Source organism: Heptranchias perlo, chromosome 22 (assembly GCF_035084215.1).
Source record: "Heptranchias perlo isolate sHepPer1 chromosome 22, sHepPer1.hap1, whole genome shotgun sequence".
In the NCBI taxonomy this organism is placed as follows: Eukaryota; Metazoa; Chordata; class Chondrichthyes; order Hexanchiformes; family Hexanchidae; genus Heptranchias; species Heptranchias perlo.
Window position 1 is genome coordinate 47,164,707 of NC_090346.1, and position 12,644 is coordinate 47,177,350.

A 12,644-nucleotide genomic window follows, 5' to 3' on the forward strand; every position below is an offset into this window, starting at 1 on the left:
GCGCAAAAATAATTCGACACGTCCCTTTGGCCGGAGTCTGTTCGGTTCCTTCATCCTATATCACAATAATAAAGGTGCCTCTCTCCGAGCTCTCCCACGATATACGTTAAACTTGAAAACAATGTTCACTTCTTGCACAATGAACCACTGCCTATGTCTTTTATTTCCTTGATTTTTCTCATTAACTTAACATGCTTTAGGGCTAAAGGACACATTGCATTAACTCTACAGCACAGAGACAGGCCATTCGGCCCAACTGGTCTATGCTGGTGTTTATACTCCACACGAGCCTCCTCCCATTCAAATTAGTTTTTTCCACCCTGCCCCTCCCCGCCCCCCCCCCCCCCCCCGTATCCCTCTATTCCCTTCTCCCTATGGTTGCCAACCCTGCAGGATTGTCCTGGAGTCTCCAGGAATTAAAGATTAATCTCACCAACACTGCTGCGAGAAATCCAGAAGAAGAATCGTAGCGGCGATTTTAAAACAAATTGTGCGTTTTGTTCATTTTTTTTTGGTTATAAAAAATATTGGCGATGGGGAAAAAAGCTGTTTGACTGGGTGAGGCAGTTTGAGGTGGGAGGTCATGTGATGAAACCAACCCTCCTTCTCCCTCACGTATGCATCAAGCGCACCATCAAGCGCACCATTAAGGGCACCATTGCTATCTGCTTCGACCACTCCATGTGGCAGCAAGTTCCACACTCTCATCGCTCTCTGTGTAAAGAAATTCCTCCTAAATTCTTCATTTGATCTGTTAATGGCGGTCTTATATTTATGCGTTGTTTGTTCTGGACTCACCCACGAGTGGAAACATCCATAATTTGAAAGACCTCTAACTCTCTGAGTGGGGTGGGGTGGGAGTATAATCGGACAGTGACGTACAAACTCGATGCATTGCTATCCTGCTGGGAATAGTTTTTAATCCCAGTTGAAATAATCTGTCCCATTTAGCGGCTGGATCCACACTCAGATTATTTTTTTTTCGCCAAGAGGCGCTACGTTTTACCTCTTGGTAACTATGACCCGTGGCCTTGTCCCATTCTCAGTTGAAGGGAGCAGTTTTTAATGGCTTAGCGTCTTTATATTGTTCAACGATCATCGTGCAATATCGGAACAGAATAAAGAACAGAAAATACACTCAAAGATTTATCGAATATTTTAGGTGTGTTGCAAATGTTATTAGTTGTAATCATTTATCTCCAAGCTGCACATTGTGCCCACTTCTTCAGTGTGATGTTTTATGAATTTTTAAATATGATTTCCAATATGGATTTTTTTTTTATTCACATGGCTTGTTTGTGCAATGGAAAGACAGTTCCTGGTCTTTGTTCTCCCTGTTTTTTTCTCCAGCCTTCTTTTCTTTCATGGGTTCGCCAGATTAAAGAAAATAAATCTTTGCGCCTGGTACAAATCAGATGTGTGTGACTCGGTTCATGCCACACACGGAGTCCCCTCCTGCAAACAACAGGGGGTTCCATCTTGTCCGTTTATAAAGCCCACCTGCGGCACGAGGATCTGAATCGCATCGATCCAGAGAAACAGGTATTTCTGAAGAAGTGTGAGGGGGGGGAACCGATTTGTCAAAGGCCAGACGCATCAATCAAGGGGCCGAGTTGATACAGGCAGCCTACAAACAACCTGAGCTGAGGGGGTCCGTTTGTTATCAATCTTTTTCAAAAAAAACAAACCCTTCGTGTAACTTTCATTTTTCAGAAGCTCTGGAAAAACACTCCCATTTATTTGGATCTCGGCCGGAGAGTGTTCACGCACTTCTGTGTGCATTGAGTCAAAGAGCATTCGATTGCCAAAAGCCAACTTGGCAGTACATCTTGACCAGATTTTTGCTGTTTTGTTTGCCCTGCTGCTTGAGATTGAATCAAACTCTAAACCCAAAGTATACTGAAATGGGCCATTTGGATCCATTTGGAAAGGACGAGTGCTGGCCAGTCTGGGTCTCTTTTATAGTTCATTCGATTATTCCCCTCCACCCCCAATTTTCTCTCTCTCACCCCTTCCGTTCCTGAAGGTGTTGCCTCTTGCTGGGCTCCTGTTTCCCAACTGGCCGTTCATACTTACCCAGTTGGCGAGGAAGCCCTGCACTGTCAGAGGTGCCAGCTGTCGGATGGGACATTAAACTGAAGCTCTCTTTGAGCGTGACTTCCCACTGGGAGTGCGGGATCGAGAAACTAGCCCGAGGGTAGCAGAGGGATGAAACCAGATGCCTCTCCTCCTACGGCTGGGGGCCCAGTGGGAAAGTAAGCTTGCAATTCCATTGGTAATTCAACGGAATGGGATGTGTTCATTTCCCCCAGTGGTGTTGGAAAGAGTGAATCAGTGCAGCAAACTGTCTATATCTGAGCCCACGTTTGGTTAAGAGTTTGGCTGATAATATATTCATACTGAGGATCTGGGCGTCATCGGTACGGCCGACATTTATTGCCCATTCCTAGTTGGTGTTGGTGGGCCGCCTTCTGTTTGATACAATGGAGTGACTTGCTAGGCCCCTTTAGAGGGCAGTTAAGAATCAATCACGTTGGTTTGGGGACTGGAGTCACATGTAGGCCCAGACCGGGTAAGGACGGCAGGTTTCCTTCCCTAAAGGACATTAGTGAACCAGTTGGGTTTTTAGGAGACCAGCATTTTATTTCCAGATTTTTTTTATAACTGAATTTAAATTCTCAAGCTGCCCTGGTGGGATTTGAACTCACGTTCTCTGGATTATTAGCCCAGTGTCATAACCGCTACGTTACAAAAAGGATTCTGTATCATTAGACCCCGATGATGGGAAATGCATCATTGTTTTCTGTGGATCTCGGAAAGTTCAGATTTCTGGGATTTACACTGGAAACTACCTAAATCCTCATCACTGCCTCACATTCCTTCCTGAATGCGTACAAAGCAGTGCATTGTGTTCAACTCCCTAGTGCAGTCTAAAGATCTTTAATGCAAAAAGATCATCTGATATTTAGTGCCCATAAGCCCATTGCCTCCATCAATACTCATCTAAAATCGTAGCAAAGCCATTGGACCTGAGATTAGCGGTCCAGCAGATTGAAGCTTTGTTTATAATATTGCTTCAGACTTTTCAGGGCTCACTGACCGTGACTGACTCGGCTAGTAAATTTGGTGCTCGGAATCGAGACATCCAGACCAGGAAGACCCAGGTTTGACCTTCAGTCTTTGCTGACTCACCCGCTGTCAGCCAGAGAGGTGATGGAGAATTCCGTACTCTTGGGCTTGGGAGGAAAAAGAAAAAGAAATTAGATGAATGACTGGTTTATCTGCTTTTGACCCCAGTTTTTACTTAGAATTACATAGAGTTTACAGCACAGAAACAGGCCATTCGGCCCAACTGGTCTATGCTGGTGTTTAGCCTCCACACGATCCTCCTCCCACCCCTCTTCATCTAACCCAATCAGCATATCCTTCTATTCCTTTCTCCCTCGTGTGTTTATCCAGCTTCCCCTTAAATGCATCTACACTATTCACCTCAACTACTCCTTGTTGTAGGGAGTTCCATATCCTCACTGAAGGTGTCTGGGTGCCGTGTTCGACGATCTGACCGCCAATGCGGAAAACAAAGAAAACGCTTTGTTCCCGTAATTAATCATTTCTGACAGGACCAGGACACAGTGAACCTGAAAGGAGCAACTCATGAAAAAATAGCACCTTGTTAAAACACATCCTAACCGTCAAAATACTGATCATTGTTATTTTTGATTGTTTAGATTGTTCAGTATTGGATTCTGAAGGCTGATAAATCTATTTTGATCCTTTATTATATGATCTTCAGGCTGATTTTGTGATTAACAGTCAATTTTGATACTAACTTAACTGAAATAGTTCACATGATCCCATCTAAGAGTGCAATTCAATGGCTTCAGTCCATTGGCAGCCTGTTAGTAACTTGTTTAGATCACCTAATTCCACCTCCCTAATATTGCCGGCCTGCGTCCTTCCCCTCAGCCCCACCAAAACCCTCACCTGCCACTTTGTCACCTCACATTCCCGGGTCCGCTTACCTGCAGTTTTCTGCCTCACACGGTCGAGCAGCTGACTGGCGGCATTTAGTGCGGGAATGCTCTCCGCTCCCGCCTATTTCCCGCCGGGAGTTAACATCGGCCCTGACGCGACACTACAGTCATGGCTCTGAACTTTAATCATTCCCACAACCCTTGGTATTGCGGTCCCATGCTCTTCTGAAGTTGAGAGTGCAGTGAGGATAAGTATATTGAAAGAAAGAATTTGCATTCATATAGCGCCTTTCACACCCTCAGGACATCCCAAAGTGCTTCACAGTCAATGAAGTACTTTTTTGAAGTGCAGTCACTGTTGTAATGTAGGAAACGCAGCAGCCAATTTGTGCACAGCAAGATCCCACAAACAGCAATGTGATAATGACCAGATCATCTGTTTTTTTTTAGGCATTGGTTGAGGGATAAATATTGGCCAGGACATCAGGGAGAACTCCCCTGCCCTTCTTCTAAATAGTGCCGTGGGATCTTTTACGTCCACCTGAGAGAGCAGATGGGGCCTCGGTTTAACGTCTCATCTGAAAAGACGACACCTCCGGCATTGCAGCACTCCCTCAGTACTGCACTGGGAGCATCAGCCTAGACTTTGTGTTCAAGTCCCTGGAGTGGGACTTGGACCCATGACCTTCTGACTCAGGGGTGAGAGTGCGACCCACTGTGCCACGGCTGACAGCAAATGCACTGTTGATCAACAGCCAGCTGATGTGCAACATTTCCCTTACGGATATTTCAATCTGCTGCGAAGCCATGCTGAAAAAAAGCAGGCCAGTGCATTGTTTAATTTCACTGTAAAAAGTAGATCAGCTTAACTCCCCTACAATGGTCCTTAAACTGAAGCCTTTCAAATGATCCTAAATCCCACATCGGAATAACGTGAACTCTGCAACATGCTAACTACCTGTGACAGACCAGGGCTGCTTTGCCAGCGGTGTGGATTTAAGTCGTTCAGATAGGTTTTTGCAGACAGCTCGAGATTATTCACGTGTACTGGGAAAAACAAATGGGTTTTCACAGCGAGTCCATTTCTATTGTAATTTACACCCCCCCCCCCACCACATATTGTGAAAAACTACCCTTCAAAATGAGCAACGTAAATCTAGAAACTGCCAGGGAGAGACTGGATCACATAAAGCACGGAATGTGGAAAGAGCACTGAGTTTCTTCAACCCACTGCTTCCATCGATAGTGTACAAGATCCTCCATCGTGGAATCTACTCAATCCATCGATTAGCTAAAACCCCCCACCACCCCCTCTATCATAGACTGGACACAACCCATCGATCATGTACACCCTCTTCTATCATAGACTGGAAACAACCCATCGATCATATACACCCTCCTCTATCATAGACTGGACACAACCCATCGATCATATACACCCTCCTCTATCATAGACTGGACACAACCCATCGATCATGTACACCCTCTTCTATCATAGACTGGACACAACCCATCGATCATATACACCCTCCTCTATCATAGACTAGACACAACCCGTCGATCATATACACCCTCCTCTATCATAGACTGGACCCAACCCATTGATCATGTACACCCTCCTCTATCATAGACTGGACACAACCCGTCGATCATATACACCCTCCTCTATCATAGACTGGACACAACCCATCGATCATATACACCCTCCTCTATCATAGACTGGACACAACCCATCGATCATGTACACCCTCCTCTATCACAGACTGGACACAACCCATCGATCATATACACCCTCCTCTATCATAGACTGGACACAACCCATCGATCATATACACCCTCCTCTATCACAGACTGGACACAACCCATTGATCATGTACACCCTCCTCTATCACAGACTGGACACAACCCATTGATCATGTACACCCTCCTCTATCACAGACTGGACACAACCCATTGATCATGTACACCCTCCTCTATCATAGACTAGACACAACCCATTGATCATGTACACCCTCCTCTATCATAGACTAGACACAACCCATCGATCATGTACACCCTCCTCTATCACAGACTAGACACAACCCATCGATCATGTATACCCTCCTCTATCATAGACTGGACACAACCCATCGATCATAAACTCCCTCCTCTATCATAGACTGGACACAACCCATCGATCATAAACACCCTCCTCTATCATAGACTGGACACAACCCATCGATCATGTACACCCTCCTCTATCATAGACTGGACACAACCCATCGATCATATACACCCTCCTCTATCATAGACTGGACACAACCCATCGATCATGTACACCCTCCTCTATCATAGACTGGACACAACCCATCGATCATGTACACCCTCCTCTATCATAGACTAGACACAACCCATCGATCATAAACTCCCTCCTCTATCATAGACTGGACACAACCCATCGATCATATACACCCTCCTCTATCATAGACTGGACACAACCCATCGATCATATACACCCTCCTCTATCACAGACTGGACACAACCCATCGATCATAAACTCCCTCCTCTATCATAGACTGGACACAACCCATCGATCATAAACTCCCTCCTCTATCATAGACTGGACACAACCCATCGATCATAAACTCCCTCCTCTATCATAGACTGGACACAACCCATTGATCATATACACCCTCCTCTATCATAGACTGGACACAACCCATCGATCATAAACTCCCTCCTCTATCATAGACTGGACACAACCCATCGATCATGTACACCCTCCTCTATCACAGACTGGACACAACCCATCGATCATATACACCCTCCTCTATCATAGACTGGACACAACCCATCGATCAAATACACCCTCCTCTATCATAGACTGGACACAACCCATCGATCATGTACACCCTCCTCTATCACAGACTGGACACAACCCATCGATCAAATACACCCTCCTCTATCATAGACTGGACACAACCCATCGATCATGTATACCCTCTTCTATCATAGACTGGACACAACCCATCGATCATGTACACCCTCCTCTATCACAGACTGGACACAACCCATCGATCATATACACCCTCCTCTATCATAGACTGGACACAACCCATCGATCATATACACCCTCCTCTATCATAGACTGGACACAACCCGTCGATCATAAACTCCCTCCTCTATCATAGACTGGACACAACCCATCGATCATGTACACCCTCCTCTATCACAGACTGGACACAACCCATCGATCATGTACACCCTCCTCTATCACAGACTGGACACAACCCATTGATCATGTACACCCTCCTCTATCACAGACTGGACACAACCCATTGATCATGTACACCCTCCTCTATCACAGACTGGACACAACCCATCGATCATGTATACCCTCTTCTATCATAGACTGGACACAACCCATCGATCATGTACACCCTCCTCTATCACAGACTGGACACAACCCATCGATCATGTACACCCTCCTCTATCATAGACTGGACACAACCCATCGATCATGTATACCCTCTTCTATCATAGACTGGACACAACCCATTGATCATGTACACCCTCCTCTATCATAGACTAGACACAACCCATCGATCATGTACACCCTCCTCTATCATAGACTGGACCCAACCCATCGATCAAATACACCCTCCTCTATCATAGACTGGACACAACCCATCGATCATGTACACCCTCCTCTATCATAGACTGGACACAGCCCATCGATCATGTACACCCTCCTCTATCATAGACTGGACACAACCCATTGATCATGTACACCCTCCTCTATCACAGACTGGACACAACCCATCGATCATGTACACCCTCCTCTATCATAGACTGGACACAACCCATCGATCATATACACCCTCCTCTATCATAGACTGGACACAACCCGTCGATCATAAACTCCCTCCTCTATCATAGACTGGACACAACCCATCGATCATGTACACCCTCCTCTATCATAGACTGGACACAACCCATTGATCATGTACACCCTCCTCTATCATAGACTGGACACAACCCATCGATCATGTACACCCTCCTCTATCACAGACTGGACACAACCCATTGATCATGTACACCCTCCTCTATCACAGACTGGACACAACCCATTGATCATGTACACCCTCCTCTATCACAGACTGGACACAACCCATCGATCATGTATACCCTCTTCTATCATAGACTGGACACAACCCATCGATCATGTACACCCTCCTCTATCACAGACTGGACACAACCCATCGATCATGTACACCCTCCTCTATCATAGACTGGACACAACCCATCGATCATGTATACCCTCTTCTATCATAGACTGGACACAACCCATTGATCATGTACACCCTCCTCTATCATAGACTAGACACAACCCATTGATCATATACACCCTCCTCTATCATAGACTGGACCCAACCCATCGATCAAATACACCCTCCTCTATCATAGACTGGACACAACCCATCGATCATAAACACCCTCCTCTATCACAGACTGGACACAACCCATCGATCATGTACACCCTCCTCTATCATAGACTGGACACAGCCCATCGATCATGTACACCCTCCTCTATCATAGACTGGACACAACCCATCGATCATATACACCCTCCTCTATCACAGACTGGACACAACCCATCGATCATGTACACCCTCCTCTATCATAGACTGGACACAACCCATCGATCATATACACCCTCCTCTATCATAGACTGGACACAACCCATTGATCATATACACCCTCCTCTATCATAGACTGGACACAACCCATCGATCATATACACCCTCCTCTATCATAGACTGGACACAACCCATCGATCATGTACACCCTCCTCTATCACAGACTGGACACAACCCATCGATCATATACACCCTCCTCTATCACAGACTGGACACAACCCATCGATCATGTACACCCTCCTCTATCATAGACTGGACACAACCCATCGATCATGTACACCCTCCTCTATCACAGACTGGACACAACCCATCGATCATGTACACCCTCCTCTATCACAGACTGGACACAACCCATCGATCATATACACCCTCCTCTATCACAGACTGGACACAACCCATCGATCATATACACCCTCCTCTATCATAGACTGGACACAACCCATCGATCATATACACCCTCCTCTATCATAGACTGGACACAACCCATTGATCATATACACCCTCCTCTATCATAGACTGGACACAACCCATCGATCATACACACCCTCCTCTATCATAGACTGGACACAACCCATCGATCATGTACACCCTCCTCTATCACAGACTGGACCCAATCTATAGTTTGTGTAAACCTTCCCTCCATTATGAACACTATCCATTCCATCATCATCATCTGGCAAACAGAAGGTATAATTTAATTTAGAAAAAGAGTAATCAAATTCTAAATAATCTGAAATTCCTTGTTCTGCTGCATCACTAAATCAGGTATGTGACTTCCGGCAGTCAGTGGGTTTGTGTGTTTGTTCTGACTCGTTTTTGTTCCTTTCTATCTCTCCGTTTTATCCTCTTTCAGCTCTCAATTTGGATGCCTGATATCTTTGGTTTTCTTTTGAAATTAAGTCCATTCTTCTTGCTGTTTCCAGCTTCTTGTCAAGGTTTCTAATATTTGTTGCCTGGATTTTCCTTCCTCGCTCCCTCAGCTACCTTTCATTGCCAATGCTTGTTTCAATAATTTTTTCTTTCTTTCTGCCTGCTTCTTATGGACAATGTGTATCTTTAGCTGCCCAGGCCCTGAGCTCTGGGCTCTGATCTCTGCACTCCTCCAATTCTGGCTTCATGCACATCCCCGATTTTCATCGCCCCATCATTGGCGGCCTTGCCTTCAGCCGTCTAGGCCCTGAGCTCTTGAATTCCCTCCCTAAACCTCACCACCTCTCTCTCCTCCTTTAACATGCTCCTTAAAACCTACCTCTCCTGTCCTAGACATTATAAAGGCCACACTTGGAATACTGTGTACAGTTCTAGTCACCCTATTATAGAAAGGATATTATTAAATTAGAAAGAGTGCAGAAAAGATTTACTAGGATGCTACCGGGACTTGATGGTTTGACTTATAGGGAGAGGTTGGATAGACTGAGACTTTTTTCCCTGGAGAGTAGGAGGTTTAGGGGTGATCTTATAGAAGTCTATAAAATAATGAGGGGCATAGATAAGGTAGATAGTCAAAATCTTTTCCCAAAGATAGGGGAGTCTATAACGAGGGGGCACAGATTTAAGGTGAGAGGGGAGAGATACAAAAGGGTCCAGAGGGGCAATTTTTTCACTCAAAGGGTGGTGAGTGTCTGGAATGAGCTGCCAGAGGCAGTAGTAGAGGCGGGGACAATTTTGTCTTTTAAAAAGCATTTGGACAGTTACATGGGTAAGATGGGTATAGAGGGATATGGGCCAAGTGCAGGCAATTGGGACTAGCTTAGTGGTATAAACTGGGCGACATGGACATGTTGGGCCGAAGGGCCTGTTTCCATGTTGTAAACTTCTATGATTCTATGATTCTAATGCCTCCTTATATGGCTCGGTGTCAAATTTTTGTCTGATTACGCTCCTATAAAGCGCCTCGGGACATTTTACTCTGTTAAAGTCGTTATCATAAATACAAGTTGTTGTGGTGGTGATGGTGATGTTCGTGCCCCTAATAATACGATTTAAAAAGTCACAAAGCTCGGGTGCCCATGGTTCCCCAGGACAATGCACCATTTGGTGCTGCACTTTGCCATAAATGCCAGGAAGGTGCCAGTTTCCAGCCTTGCTGAGTTAGCTGATCTCAACCAGAGCGGTGGTGGTGATGCGACCCATTGACCTCTGCTCCTCTGGGCCATGGAGGGGACAAGAAGGCAGGTTCCCAGCTCCTGGTCATTATCCAATGCCTCATTCTGGAAAGTAGACACTGGGCAGAGTTAGCGTCAGGGCTGTGGTGGGTCCACCATGGATGAGAGGCTGAACGTTCACTGTGAAGGCTCACACATGAAGAATGGCCTCCTGGACGAACACAGGAACAGGAGGAGGCCATTCAGCCCCTCGAGCCTGTTCCGCCATTCAGTTAGATTATGGCTGATCTGTATCTTAACTCCACCTACCTGCCTTGGTTCTCTATCCCTTAATACCCTTTACGCAGCATAGAAAGACTGGGCCCCCCCCCCGGCTGGAATCCTACCCCTGCCTGAATCATCACCTTCAGCAGCGGATTCTAGAAACATTTCCCTTATGTTATAATTATTTCCAAGATGGTCGGGGCAATAATGGCACCGGGGGAGAGCAACACCTGCACAGGGGGAGAGCAACACCGGCACCGGGGGAGAGCAACACCGGCACTGGGAGAGAGCAACACCTGCACCGGGAGAGAGCAACACCTGCACCGGGAGAGAGCAACACCGGCACTGGGAGAGAGCAACACCGGCACCGGGGGAGAGCAACACCTGCACCGGGGGAGAGCAACACCGGCACTGGGAGAGAGCAACACCGGCACTGGGAGAGAGCAACACCGGCACTGGGAGAGAGCAACACCGGCACCGGGGGAGAGCAACACCGGCACTGGGAGAGAGCAACACCTGCACCGGGAGAGAGCAACACCTGCACCGGGAGAGAGCAACACCGGCACTGGGAGAGAGCAACACCGGCACCGGGGGAGAGCAACACCTGCACCGGGGGAGAGCAACACCGGCACTGGGAGAGAGCAACACCGGCACTGGGAGAGAGCAACACCGGCACTGGGAGAGAGCAACACCGGCACCGGGAGAGAGCAACACCGGCACCGGGGGAGAGCAACATCTGCACCGGGGGAGAGCAACACCTGCACCGGGAGAGAGCAACACCGGCACCGGGAGAGAGCAACACCGGCACCGGGGGAGAGCAACACCGGCACCGGGAGAGAGCAACACCGGCACCGGGAGAGAGCAATACCGGCACCGGGGGAGAGCAACACCGGCACTGGGAGAGAGCAACACCGGCACCGGGAGAGAGCAACACCGGCAACGGGGGAGTGCAACACCGGCATTGGGAGAGAGCAACACCGGCACCGGGGGAGAGCAACACCGGCACCGGGAGTGCTGCGGGAGAGCAGCACCGGCAGCATTTACAGAGAGATCTTCAGCGGTAGCACTTTACATTGCACTCGATATCAACGATCCAGAAATTCTTCTGCACGCAGCGGCCTTTAAAAAGAAACAGGCGCTAAAAGTGCGCACAGGAAGAGCAGCGACGAAAGGCAGAGAATAACCTGGCTCGGTACGATTAACTCTGAGGATCTGCAGACAGCGCAAATCCTGTGCAGAGCGCGGAGCAATAGCACATTCGATAATCCACTAAAGTGTAGAGAGAGATAACAGCCTAATCCAACTAGTTGAAATCAGGCGGGGTATAAAACGGGCCTCCGACAACCAGCTTCGCCCAAAGGGTCAGATTCAAATCACCCCCAGAAATAAGGACTCTGCATTTCAGATTCAGGGAGCTGAGTTCCATCAATTGATTTTTGTTAGTTAAGGGTGTTAATGGTGACGGAACCAAGGTGGGTAACTGAAGTTAAGATACAGATCAGCCATGGTCCAATTGAATGGCGGAAGAGGCTCGTGGGGCTGAATGGCCTCCTCCTGTTCCTACGTTCCCGATGGAGATGTTGGCAGTGTTCAGTCTTTAAGGCGATGTCTTACCCTGGGGG